Raw genomic sequence first — 11,028 nt, forward strand, 5'->3', positions numbered from 1 at the left:
TCTGCATCCCATGCTCTACACCAGGTCTAAGGATCCAAGGGAAGTATCTATACCTAACTATTTCCTTTTTTAATTATTAAGTTTTATTTTTAATTTATGGAATAAAACTAGCATTTCCATAGCATTGTATAAGAGATGACTGCACATGAAAGTGCAAATCTACAATGCACTACAATGCACTACAGTGCAAATGTTGTTCCCTTCAAATATACAACAAAATTATCATGTAAATTTTTTGCTTTTATATATCTTTCTGGACCAATCCCATCCCCAGCATCTACATACTTTTCTGTCTGTCTCCTTGTATTGACCTGGCCTGAAAAAATGACTCACTGTAATTTTTTTCTTGGATATTTCAATGAGGAGTCAGTATGATGCATTTGCTAGCTCTCTTTGGAGGCAGGGGAAGGGAGCCTCCGACCTTCTATCAGCTACTCGGCCAGCTTGACTCTGCACCTGCTTTATAAATATTATCTAGAACTGGAAGTCATCTCAGAGTCCATCAAGGTCAACACCCCCCTTTTTATAAAAGAGCAAACTGAGGCTTGTGGAGGTCTCGTGACCAACCTATGGTCACTCAGCCAACAAAAGAAGGTCATGAGATAAAGTTGAAAGACTGACATGAAATATGGCAGCAATAGATACTTTTTTTGTAAATTTTACTTTAATATTTTTATTAAAGCTTTTTTTAATTTTGAAAAGATATTCATGGATAATTTATCAATATTAACCCTCGCAAAACCTTATGTTCTGATTTCTCCCTCTTCTCCTCACCCTCTGCCCTATTTAGCAAGTAATCCAAAATATGTTAAACATGGTAAAATGTATGTTAAATCCAATATATTTATACAATTATCTTGCTGCACAAGAAAAATCAGATCAAAAGGAAAAAAATGAGAAAGAAAACAAAATGCAAGCAAACAATAAAAAAGAGGGAAAATGCTATGTTGTGATCTACACTCAGTTCCCACAGCCCTCTCTTTGGGTGCAGATGGCTCTCTTCATCACAAGATCATTGGAATTGGCCTGAATCTCATTATTGAGAAGTGCCACATCCATCAGAATTGATTATCGTATAAAGCAATAGATACTTTTAGAGAAAAGCAACATTTGTGGACTGATGGGGAGCAAAGATCACTGAGGCAATTTGTCCTGCCTGGAAGCTGTTTCATGTTCATCTCTTTAAAATAATCCTGCTTTTCATGACTTCTTCCCATTTTCCATTTCTGGACCTGCAAATTTTCTCACAATTTTAAGATTTTTTGCAACAGCCCTACTAGCAGTAACAGTAGTGGGAGCTCCACTTAGTATTCTTTATATATTTATGTCTCATCATAAGAGCTACATTTCTTCAAGATTTTTTTTTTAAATAATTTGGCAGAGGATGAAAAAGAATAGTGGGGCAAGTTGAAAAACATGGGTTTTAATTGATTTAGAATATAAAAATGGACTGCAAGTTAAGCTGAAGCTTTTATGACCCTTTTGTCTGTCTCCCTCCTCAACTCCAGTCTGCTGCCAAATTCTATAGATTCACCCTTCCCAATGTCTCTTGCACCTTTCCCTCATCCATCATCACCTCGTGCCCTGGGCTATTGTATTGACCCCCTCAATGATCTCTCTCTCCCAATAGTCTTTCCATTCTCCAATTCATCCTTTACCCAGATGTCAAAGGAATCTTGCCAATGTGCAATTTTTTTTCCTGAGAAGCAGCAATAAATGAATCAATCAATGAACAAATATAGACAGTTCTCACTCTACATAAGTGGATTGTTCGACAAACCTCTACGTAAAGCAATTTTTATATAATATTTACTTGTCCCTACTCACCCACTTTACTTAGCCTATGTAAAAAAAAGGAATACACAAAATAATACCTTTATGCAAGTCATAAAATACACTAAAATGCAGACATATAAAATACTGTACTGTGATTAAAAACAGAGTTATGAAATGAAAGGTAAAGTTAATGATGTGAAGTGCATACACTATTGTACAGTAAAATTCTCGTCAGTGCACAATATGTTGTCTTCACTAGCCATTGCACCTAGCTTTTCTCACTGGTGGTTGGGCAACTTTTTAATGACACTATCAAGAGATGCTTGGACAGTGGCTCTCTTTATTTTTCATATATCTGGCGATAGCAAGCAATATTATCCTCACCTAGTCTTTGAACTTTAAAAAATCTTGAAATAGGAAGGATTCTGGGAAGACAGTGGAGAAGGTTGATAAATTACAAGTCTCCAGATTTCCTCCACAAATAAAACAAAATTGTATCTCAAGGTAAACATAAACTGGTGAAAAATCAAGATTTGGGGCAGAACAGGAGTCCTCCAGGTACAATCCAAGACAATCTGAAGAAAAACTCCAGGTGGGACATTAACTTGTGTGAGATGCAAACACCTGCAGGCTAGCTCTGAGACACCAGGTGGGACTCCTTGGGCTAGCTGTGATTGGCTGGAGCCTCTGCAGGAACCATAGAGACTTTCATCTTCTGGACCTTTGTGGAGTCAGTCTGAGGGAACTTCAGCTGATTGGGAAGGCTGGCCCAGTTGTATTGAAGGACATGGCCCTGAGAAGGAATCAGAACCTGGTGAGTGCAGAGTGCAGTGGGGTAGGGTTACTACTGGCTGATGGCACTTGCAGGAGAGTGGAGCTCTTGTGCTTAGGAGGGGAAGCTGAGGTGAAGCCAGAGGTACCATTCCCTTACCTTATGATTAGACATGCTTACACTACTATCACTTATTTAAAAAACAAAAATGAGCCAGCAAAGAAGAAAGAACCCCACCACTGAAACATTCTATAAGAACAGGTAAGACCGGGGTTCATCATCAGAGAAGGACACTGAAATTAAAAAAAAAAAGGTTCTTCTGTCACAAATGTGAAATGGCTCCCTGACCAGAGAGAATTTATAGAACTCAAAAAAAGAATTTAAAAACTAAATGAGAGACACCAAGGAAAAACTAAAAAAAAAAAAAAAAAAAACACAAGAAAAATAAGATTATGGGGAAAATGTTAACCAACTAGACAAGGAAGTACAGAGTCTCAAAGATGAAAATAATTATTTGAAAATTAGAATTGGACAAGGGGAAGCCAGTGAAGTAAGAGACCAAGAAATAACAAAACATATTATAAAGAATGACAAAATAGAATAGAATGTGAAACATTTTATAAGAAAAACAACAAATCTGGAAAATAGATCAAGAAGAGAAAATATAAGAATAATTGGGTGGCCTGAAAGTTATGACCAAAAAAGAGAATCTGGACATAATAATGCAGGAAATAATCCAAGAAAATTGTCCTGGAGTGATAGAACATGAAGGGAAAGTAGAAAGAGAAAAAAAATCTCTCAATCACCACCTCAAAAAGATCCTTTGTGGAAAACACAGAGGAATATTATTGCCAAATTTTGAAACCCCCAGATCAAAGAAAAAAATCTGCAAGAAACAAGAAAAAAATGATTTAAATACACTGGAGCTATAGTTAGAATTGTACAGTACTCATTAGCATCTATAATAAAATACTGCAGGTCCTGGAATCATATCTACAGACAATCAAAAGAACTAGGCCTGTGGCCAAAAACATCATATCCAACAAAATTATCTAAAAGTTTAAATGAGAAAAATTCAACAAACTTGCAGATTTTCAGGACTTTCTGTCAACCAAACCAGAAGTTAACAGAAAATTTAATACATAGGAGCCAATATCAAAGATTAATTTCAAGGAAATCAACATGGACAAGTTATTTTTTTAACATGGGAAATGTATACTATATGTTTAAGATTAAAATCAACAATAGGGTAGCTCCAAAGAAAAATTGACAGAGTTAAGGTAAAAATAGTAATCATATCATACAAATGAGGTACAGAGGAAGAATAGACACAGAAACATTAGAGAGAGGAGGGGTCATAGTTCTGAAAACCTACTCACATTGGGAATGGTTGGGGAAGTAAAGGATGAGAAAAAAAGACAAGGGTTGGGAGAGGTTAAGTAATAGCAAAGCAAATTATAGAGCATAATTAAAGCAAAGAGTGAGCAGGGATAGGAAAGATGTGTGTGTCTGTATATATCTATATATCTATATATGTATACATAAATATATCTTTTCTTAACTATAGTTGGCTTGGGGGGAATAAAAGAGGGGGTGAAATTAAGTAAATAAGGTGTGCAGCAGAGAACAAAAAATCAGTTTACAAGGAAATAAAGAAAAAATGGATATTCGTGAATATACTTTGTTTTGTTAATATATACTTTCGTGATCTGGTAATTCATTGTTATATATTTTGAATCCTCCCTGATGATCTGCTGGGCACATGACAACATTCTCTTTTGTTTTATATTCCTTTTCTGTTTTTCTTTTGTTTTAATTTATAATAAAAAAATAAATTTAAAAATGAAAATGAAAATAAATCTCTCACAGGCTATCTGTTTTCTAGGACAACTAGGATAGAGAGCTAAGCTTGGAGTCAGGAGGACCTGAGTTAAAATCTAACCTCAGATACTTACTAGCTATGTGACCCTGGCCAAGTCACTTAATCTTTTTTGTCTCAGTTTCCTCATCTGTAAAATGAGCTGGAGAAGGACATAGCAAACCACTCCAGTATTTTTGCCAAGAAAATCCCAAGAAGTGATTCAACAATAAATACACTTAATAATTTTCTAATTTGCATTATAACTGTGTATATGGTTTATTCATCTACTACTACATTTTTTGCTTTTAAGATCAGGAGCTTGGGGGGGGGCAGCTAGGTGGTACAATGGATAGAGCACCAGCCCTGAAGTCAGGAGGACCTGAGTTCAAATCTGGCCTCAGACACTTAACACTTCCTAGCTGTGTGATCCTGGGCAAGTCACTTAACCCCAATTGCCTCAGCAAAAAAAAAAAAAAAAAGATCAGGGCTAGGTATCACAAGTGTACAATACCAAATGACCCCACTAGATGCTTAATAATTGTTTCCATTACTTTGGAATAACAGAGGCAGTTAAATGGCATAATGGATAGAAGGCAGATATTAGTCAGAATAGAGCTGAGTTCAAATCCTCCCTCAAATGTGAATTAGAGGCAAATCTCTGAACCTAACTCACAATTTCCTCATCTTTAAAATGAGGAGAATGATAACAGTTACCCCAAGGAGTTGCAATTAGTATTAAAGAAGATGATACAAACTGATAAAAACAAAAATAAAAAAATAAAATGACATAAAAGGAAATGATATAAAGGAAAGAAATAAACTTTGCAAACCTTGAAGCCCATAAAAACCCTAGTTGTTATTGTTATTTGCTTTGGGGAATGAAACCCTACTCAAAAAAGCCCAAGGGCCAGCCAGCAGGCTACATCTGCAGCATCTGTCCTCCTCTCCCTGGTCCTGCTCTCCTTCCTGCATCGAGGAGTCCTAGGTTTGCCACAGAGCCCACCCCCCAGCCCCAGTGACTCAACCTCCCCATCATCCTGATTCCATTGTTGTTGCTCAGTCATTTTTCTGTCGTTTTTTAGCTCTTTGTGACCCCATTTGGGAATTTTCTTGGTGAAGATACTGGACTGATTGGCCATTTCCTTCTCCAGCTCATTTACAGATGAGGAAACTTAAGTGGACAAGAGTTAAATGACTTGTCCAAGATCACACAATTAGTAAGTGTCTGAGATTGGATTTGAACTCGGGTTTTCCTGACTCCAGGCCCCAAACAAACACATTGAAATACAATTATCAAAATAATAATAATTTTTTTAAAGTTCGTGGGCCTCCAGGTTAAGAATTCCTGTTCTATGAATATAAGTTGCCAACCTACATTGGGAGAGGTTCACAGATCCAGTGTCCATCCCTAAGATTATTGATGTATGATACATATCATGGAGGGAGTTAGGTGCAACAGCGAACAGACTAAAGTTGGGAAAACTTGATTTTATAACCTAGATTCATGCACTTAACAGTGCAATCCCAAGTAAGGTACTGAACTTCTCTCTATCTCAGGTTCTTTACCTATAAAATGGTGATTAATAAAAGCAACCATCTCCCAATGTTATGTCGATGATAAAATATTTTAAATTGCTATATAAATGCTAACTGCGACTATAATTAATGAGATTATAGGCAACTGAAAAGGATTTCAGTGTCCCCCTAGACCAGTCATTTCACTTCATAGATGAGGAAACTGAGGTCACTGAGATTAAGTGAGTTGCCCAAGACCACATAGGAAGTAAATGTCAAAATCAAAATTTGAATTCAGGCTCTCTGACTCCAGTCAATGTATTTGAAGAAGTGTCCTTCCTTGGACCTTTGCAGGTGGTCTCCTAGCTCCCGCAAGGGTAAGGCTAGGCTCGATCTGATCCACCGTGGGGAAATTGCTCAGGTCTTTTTGGGGGTAGAGTTATCAATTTTCTTTTGACTTTCCCTTTCTTACCTTCTGTCTTCCAAATCTGCACTTGAGGGTGGATGCGTTGCCAGTTGTACAGTACTGCCTCCTGGTTTTATTGCAAATTAAACATGCACACATTATAAACAAACAATAGATGTCTCCAGAGTAAATATATGGCTCTCAGCACTCTCATAAATTCTTCAAGAGGAGCTCTCACAGTTTATAGCCTCAATACAATTTTGAGTGAGTTACAACTCTGCATATGGTGCAGCTGAGAAGTCTTTTCATTTAGAGGGAGATTTCATGAAGAGGTTTCCCATTTCTCAGTATTCCTAACTAACTCTGACTAGAGTTCATTCTAAGTGATATTCTTGCCCCCCCACTCTTTTCCTACCCCATGCTTGTGACTTCTTATGGTTTGTTTTCTCCAAAAGAATCAATACTTGTCCAATCTCTTAACCCCTAAATTCTAACCCAGGCCATTTCCCCTGTATTAGCCACTTTCTCCTCTGAATTCTGGGGCAGAACGAAGATGTCAGGGTGCTCGAGCTTTATCCGCTCTTTTCCTCTTTTCCACATCTTGATTCACTCTTTGGTAAACCAATTCAACTCTATAATTCCCTCCCTTGAATCTCTAATATCCTTGTTATAGCTCCAATTACATCCAGCCCAGCCTCAGCCTTGTACTTACACATATGCTGCTGAATCAAAATGGACAAAGTCACAGAACCATTCTGCCTGGGGGCACAACAAATTTATGCCAAATAACCTCAACTGGGCTCTCGCTGTTGTGAGGTAACCCACTGCACTTTCCTTATCAACTCACAGTTGTTCTCCAAACCATTCATTCTGTCCCTTTCAAATCTCCCATGATGTCCTCTCTCCCCACTTTCTCAGCATTATACATTTTATAAAAAACATTGAGGCCATTTGCCATGAGCTCCCTCTTCTCCCCATCTTCTTCATCTCCTATTTCTCTTGCCTTCTGCTGCTTTCTCCTCCTGTACTTATGATAACCCTACTAAAGTTAATCCCTCTACTTGTTCAAGTGATTCCATTCCATTCCATCTCCTCTAGCAGTTTTCTCCCTCTGTCATCTCCAGCCTCTCACTTATTTTCAATCTCTCCCTCTCTATTGGCTCCTCTATAATTCCATGTCTCTCCTTATCCTGAAAAAACCCTCTCTTGATCCTTCCATCCCTACTGTCTTATATCTCTGTAACTAAGCTCCTTGAAAACCATCTACAATAAATACTTCTGTTTCCTCTCCTCTTCCTCTTAACCCCTGAAAAATTGACTTCCAACCTTATCATTCCCCCAAAACTGTTTTCTCCAAAGTTACTAATTATTTATTGAGTTGCCAAATTCAAAGGCCTTTTCTTAATTCCCATTTTCTTTACTCTCTGCAGCTTTTGATGATGCTGATCATTCTTTCCTCCTTTATATTCTCTACTCTCTTCTCTATGCTGATGATCTTAAATCTACCTGTCCTGCTCCAATCCCTCTGATGACCTCCAATCTCGCATCTCAAACTGCATTTCATACATCTCACATGGATGTCCAGAAGACATCTTAAACTTAATATGTTTAAAATAGAACTCACTATCTTTCCCTCTAAACCTTCTCTCCCCTCTTACTTTCCTTATTCATGTAGAAAGCAACAGCATTCTTCCAGTCCCTCAGGTTTGAACCTGAGGAGCCATCCTGGATTCCTCCCCATCTCTCCCCCTTCCTCCTCCCATAGGTAACATATTGCCAAAGTCACCTTAACTTCCCCTTTGTAACATTTCTTGAATATATCTTCTCTCTTCTCTGACACTGCCTCCATTCTAGTGTAAGCCCTTAAACCCTCACAGCTGAACCACTGCAATAATTGTTGATGGATCTGACTGCCTCAACTCTCTCCCCATTCCAATCTATTCTCCATTCAGTCATTAAAGTGATTTTCCTAAAACACAGGTCTGATCATGTCACCCATCCCCTCTACTCAATAACCTCCAGTGGTTCCCTATTGCCTCCAGGAACAAATGAAAAATTCTCTGTTTGTCATTCAAAGCTCTTCAGGATCTCAATGTCCTCCTACTTTTCCAGTCATCTTCACCTTATTCCCTAATATGTACTCCTCATTCCAATGATATAAATCTCCTAACCGTTCCACAAATAAGACATTACGTCTCTCGGTTCCTGGCATTTTCCCTGGTTGCCCCCCATGCCGGGAATGTTTTCCCTTCTCTGTTCCAACTACTCATCTCCATGCTTTCATTTGAGTCCCAAGTAAAATTCCACTTTTTATAGGAATTCCAGTGCTCTCCCTCTGTTAATTATCTCCTACTTATCTAATATATTATTTGCTTTGTATATATTTGTTTGCATTGTTGTCTCTTTTATTAGGTTGTAAACTCTTTGCGTGCAGGGACCACATTTTACCTCCTTTTGTGTCTCCAGCACTGCACAGTGCCTAGAATGTAACAGGCACTTAATAAGTATTTATTAATTATTCATAAAATCCCAAAATTATGTAATGAGGGAACATCAATAGGAGCTTGAAAACAGTGAGATCTGGCCTTCTGGACAGTGTTTTCCCAATCCCAAACTATCTACACTCCAGGAAAGCTGAGCCAGTCACTCTTATCTACCTTGCATTTCCCCCTCTGTGCCTATACTCATCTTGGTCTCTATACCTGTAATGCTCTCTTCCCACCAGCTCATCTCTATTGGACAATATTCATCTTCATGGCCCAACTTCCTCCATGAAGCCTTCCCTAATTTCCCCACACTCCAAGATGATTCTACCTTCCATGGACCTCACGTAGTATCTTCTGTGCCTTTCTCTTATGCACTCACTGTGGTCTCGTGATTCCAGTTATTTGTGTATTTTGTGTCCTGCTGCTGGATTGTAGTGGTTAATTCATCTCCATATTCCCCATGGAACATAACATATGGGAGATGCTCACTAATTGCCAAATTAAACTGAATTCACGCCAAGAGTAATAAACCTTGAGTTGCTTTAATACTTCCAGGATCAAACATAAAGTTCTTTATTTGGCGTGGAAAGCCCTTTCCAACTTGATCCCTTTTGACCTTTCCAGAGTTCTGTTCTTTCCATATCATGCCCTTATTCCCCTTACCATGCCCTCTGTGATCTAGTAACACTGACTGACTTGTTCTTTTTTAAACACATCATTCTATTTCCCTATTTCACATCTTTCTACTAGCTCTATCCCCAAGACTGGAATATTTTTCTTCCTCAGCTCTATTTTATTTTTGCTTTCTTCTTTCATGATTCAGTTCAAATCCAATTTTCTTCAAGAGTCACTCCAGCTACTGGTGTCTTCCCTCTAAAGATTCCCACCTTCCTTCCACGCATTCTATCTATATGTTCCTAATTATTTTCATATTATCCGCCTACTTGAACTCCTTTAGAGTAAGGAACTATTTTTGCTTTTCTTTGTAACCCCAGAGCTTAGTATAGGCCCTGAAATGGTAAGACAATAAGGACTCAACAGATTCTTGTTGACTTATGAAATTCATCATGTCAAGAAGTGGTATATAGGCTGTATATATATATATATGCATATATATATGGATTCAAAGAGATTTGAACAAATTCATGGAGGACAGATTATAACAGGTAACTAAAAGAAACTAAGATGTTTTCAGACATGTTCTTAGCACTGTAGATTAATATCAAAGATGATGTCACATCATCACACAGTCACGATCTTGCTTTTGAAGGCTATGTCAGTGGAACACAAGCTCTGGCAGTTTCTACGAAGCAGGAGAGATTTCAGTAAAAATTCCAATAATAGTGGTGTCTAACAATTAAGCCAGGCTAACAAAGTGTAGAAAGGTTCATGATCAGTGAGGAATTATTTGATGTCAGCAATTGATTAAATGGATTTTTTAAAAATGCAAAATAGCCTACGGTGTGGCCCCTTTCTGCTTCCATGGTGATAAGTGACAATGATATAGGGATAGAGAGATCTAAGAATCATATCATTTTATGTCACCTGCAAACAATTTAATGTCTCTAGATTTAAATTCTCTGTCTAATAATTGGATGAATATATTGCTAGAAAAATTGAACCATACCATATTGAGATTCCCCACCAGAAATGAAAGCAGAAGACTCATAAGTTCTCTTCTTGGGGGCAAGTAAACTTACCAGAGCTGGTCTCATATTGTGCCCAGAGAAATAAGAAAAGTCATTTCACAGGACATCTTTGCATTGCTTCTCAAGAATCCAAGCAAACAGCACTGGAAAGATAATTATTGAAGGATTTATACCATCTGTTGTGGAGGATGAAAAAGAATAAAGTTTTTAAAGAACTGGACAAGACTTTATAACTCAGTTAGCAAACAAGATTTCATTAAGCACCTACTATGTGCTAGGTAGTTTGCTAAGTTCTATGGATACAAATACAATCTTCATGGAGAAGGTCTTTGCCTTCAAGGAGTTTTTATCTTTATTGGTAGAAAGACAACATATTTAGAGATGATGCACAATTGATGATGGTTTCAATATGAAGGTGAACACAGAGAAAGAAGAAGAAAACTATTTTGGAAAAAAAATAATTATGAATTAAAAACTGCAGAAGCCAAAGGCTTATGGACTACTAAGAAGCCTTATGTTTATGTATTCTAATTACTTTTCTTCAGAAGCAAGACAAAAGATGC

The 11,028-nt window shown here is 37.6% G+C and overlaps 1 long non-coding RNA gene across 1 annotated transcript in view; it reads right to left on the reverse strand.

The window, feature by feature from the left end:
- LOC127540342 (uncharacterized) overlaps nucleotides 1–10,635 on the reverse strand; it is a 28,450-nt gene extending 17,815 nt beyond the window's left edge. The window contains exon 1 of the long non-coding RNA XR_007948122.1: nucleotides 10,517–10,635. This is a non-coding gene — a long non-coding RNA (uncharacterized LOC127540342). The remainder of the gene's footprint in view (nucleotides 1–10,516) is intronic.
- Nucleotides 10,636–11,028: the final 393 nt, after the last annotated feature.

The sequence above is a fragment of the Antechinus flavipes genome, chromosome 6 (assembly GCF_016432865.1).
Source record: "Antechinus flavipes isolate AdamAnt ecotype Samford, QLD, Australia chromosome 6, AdamAnt_v2, whole genome shotgun sequence".
Lineage (NCBI taxonomy): Eukaryota > Metazoa > Chordata > Mammalia > Dasyuromorphia > Dasyuridae > Antechinus > Antechinus flavipes.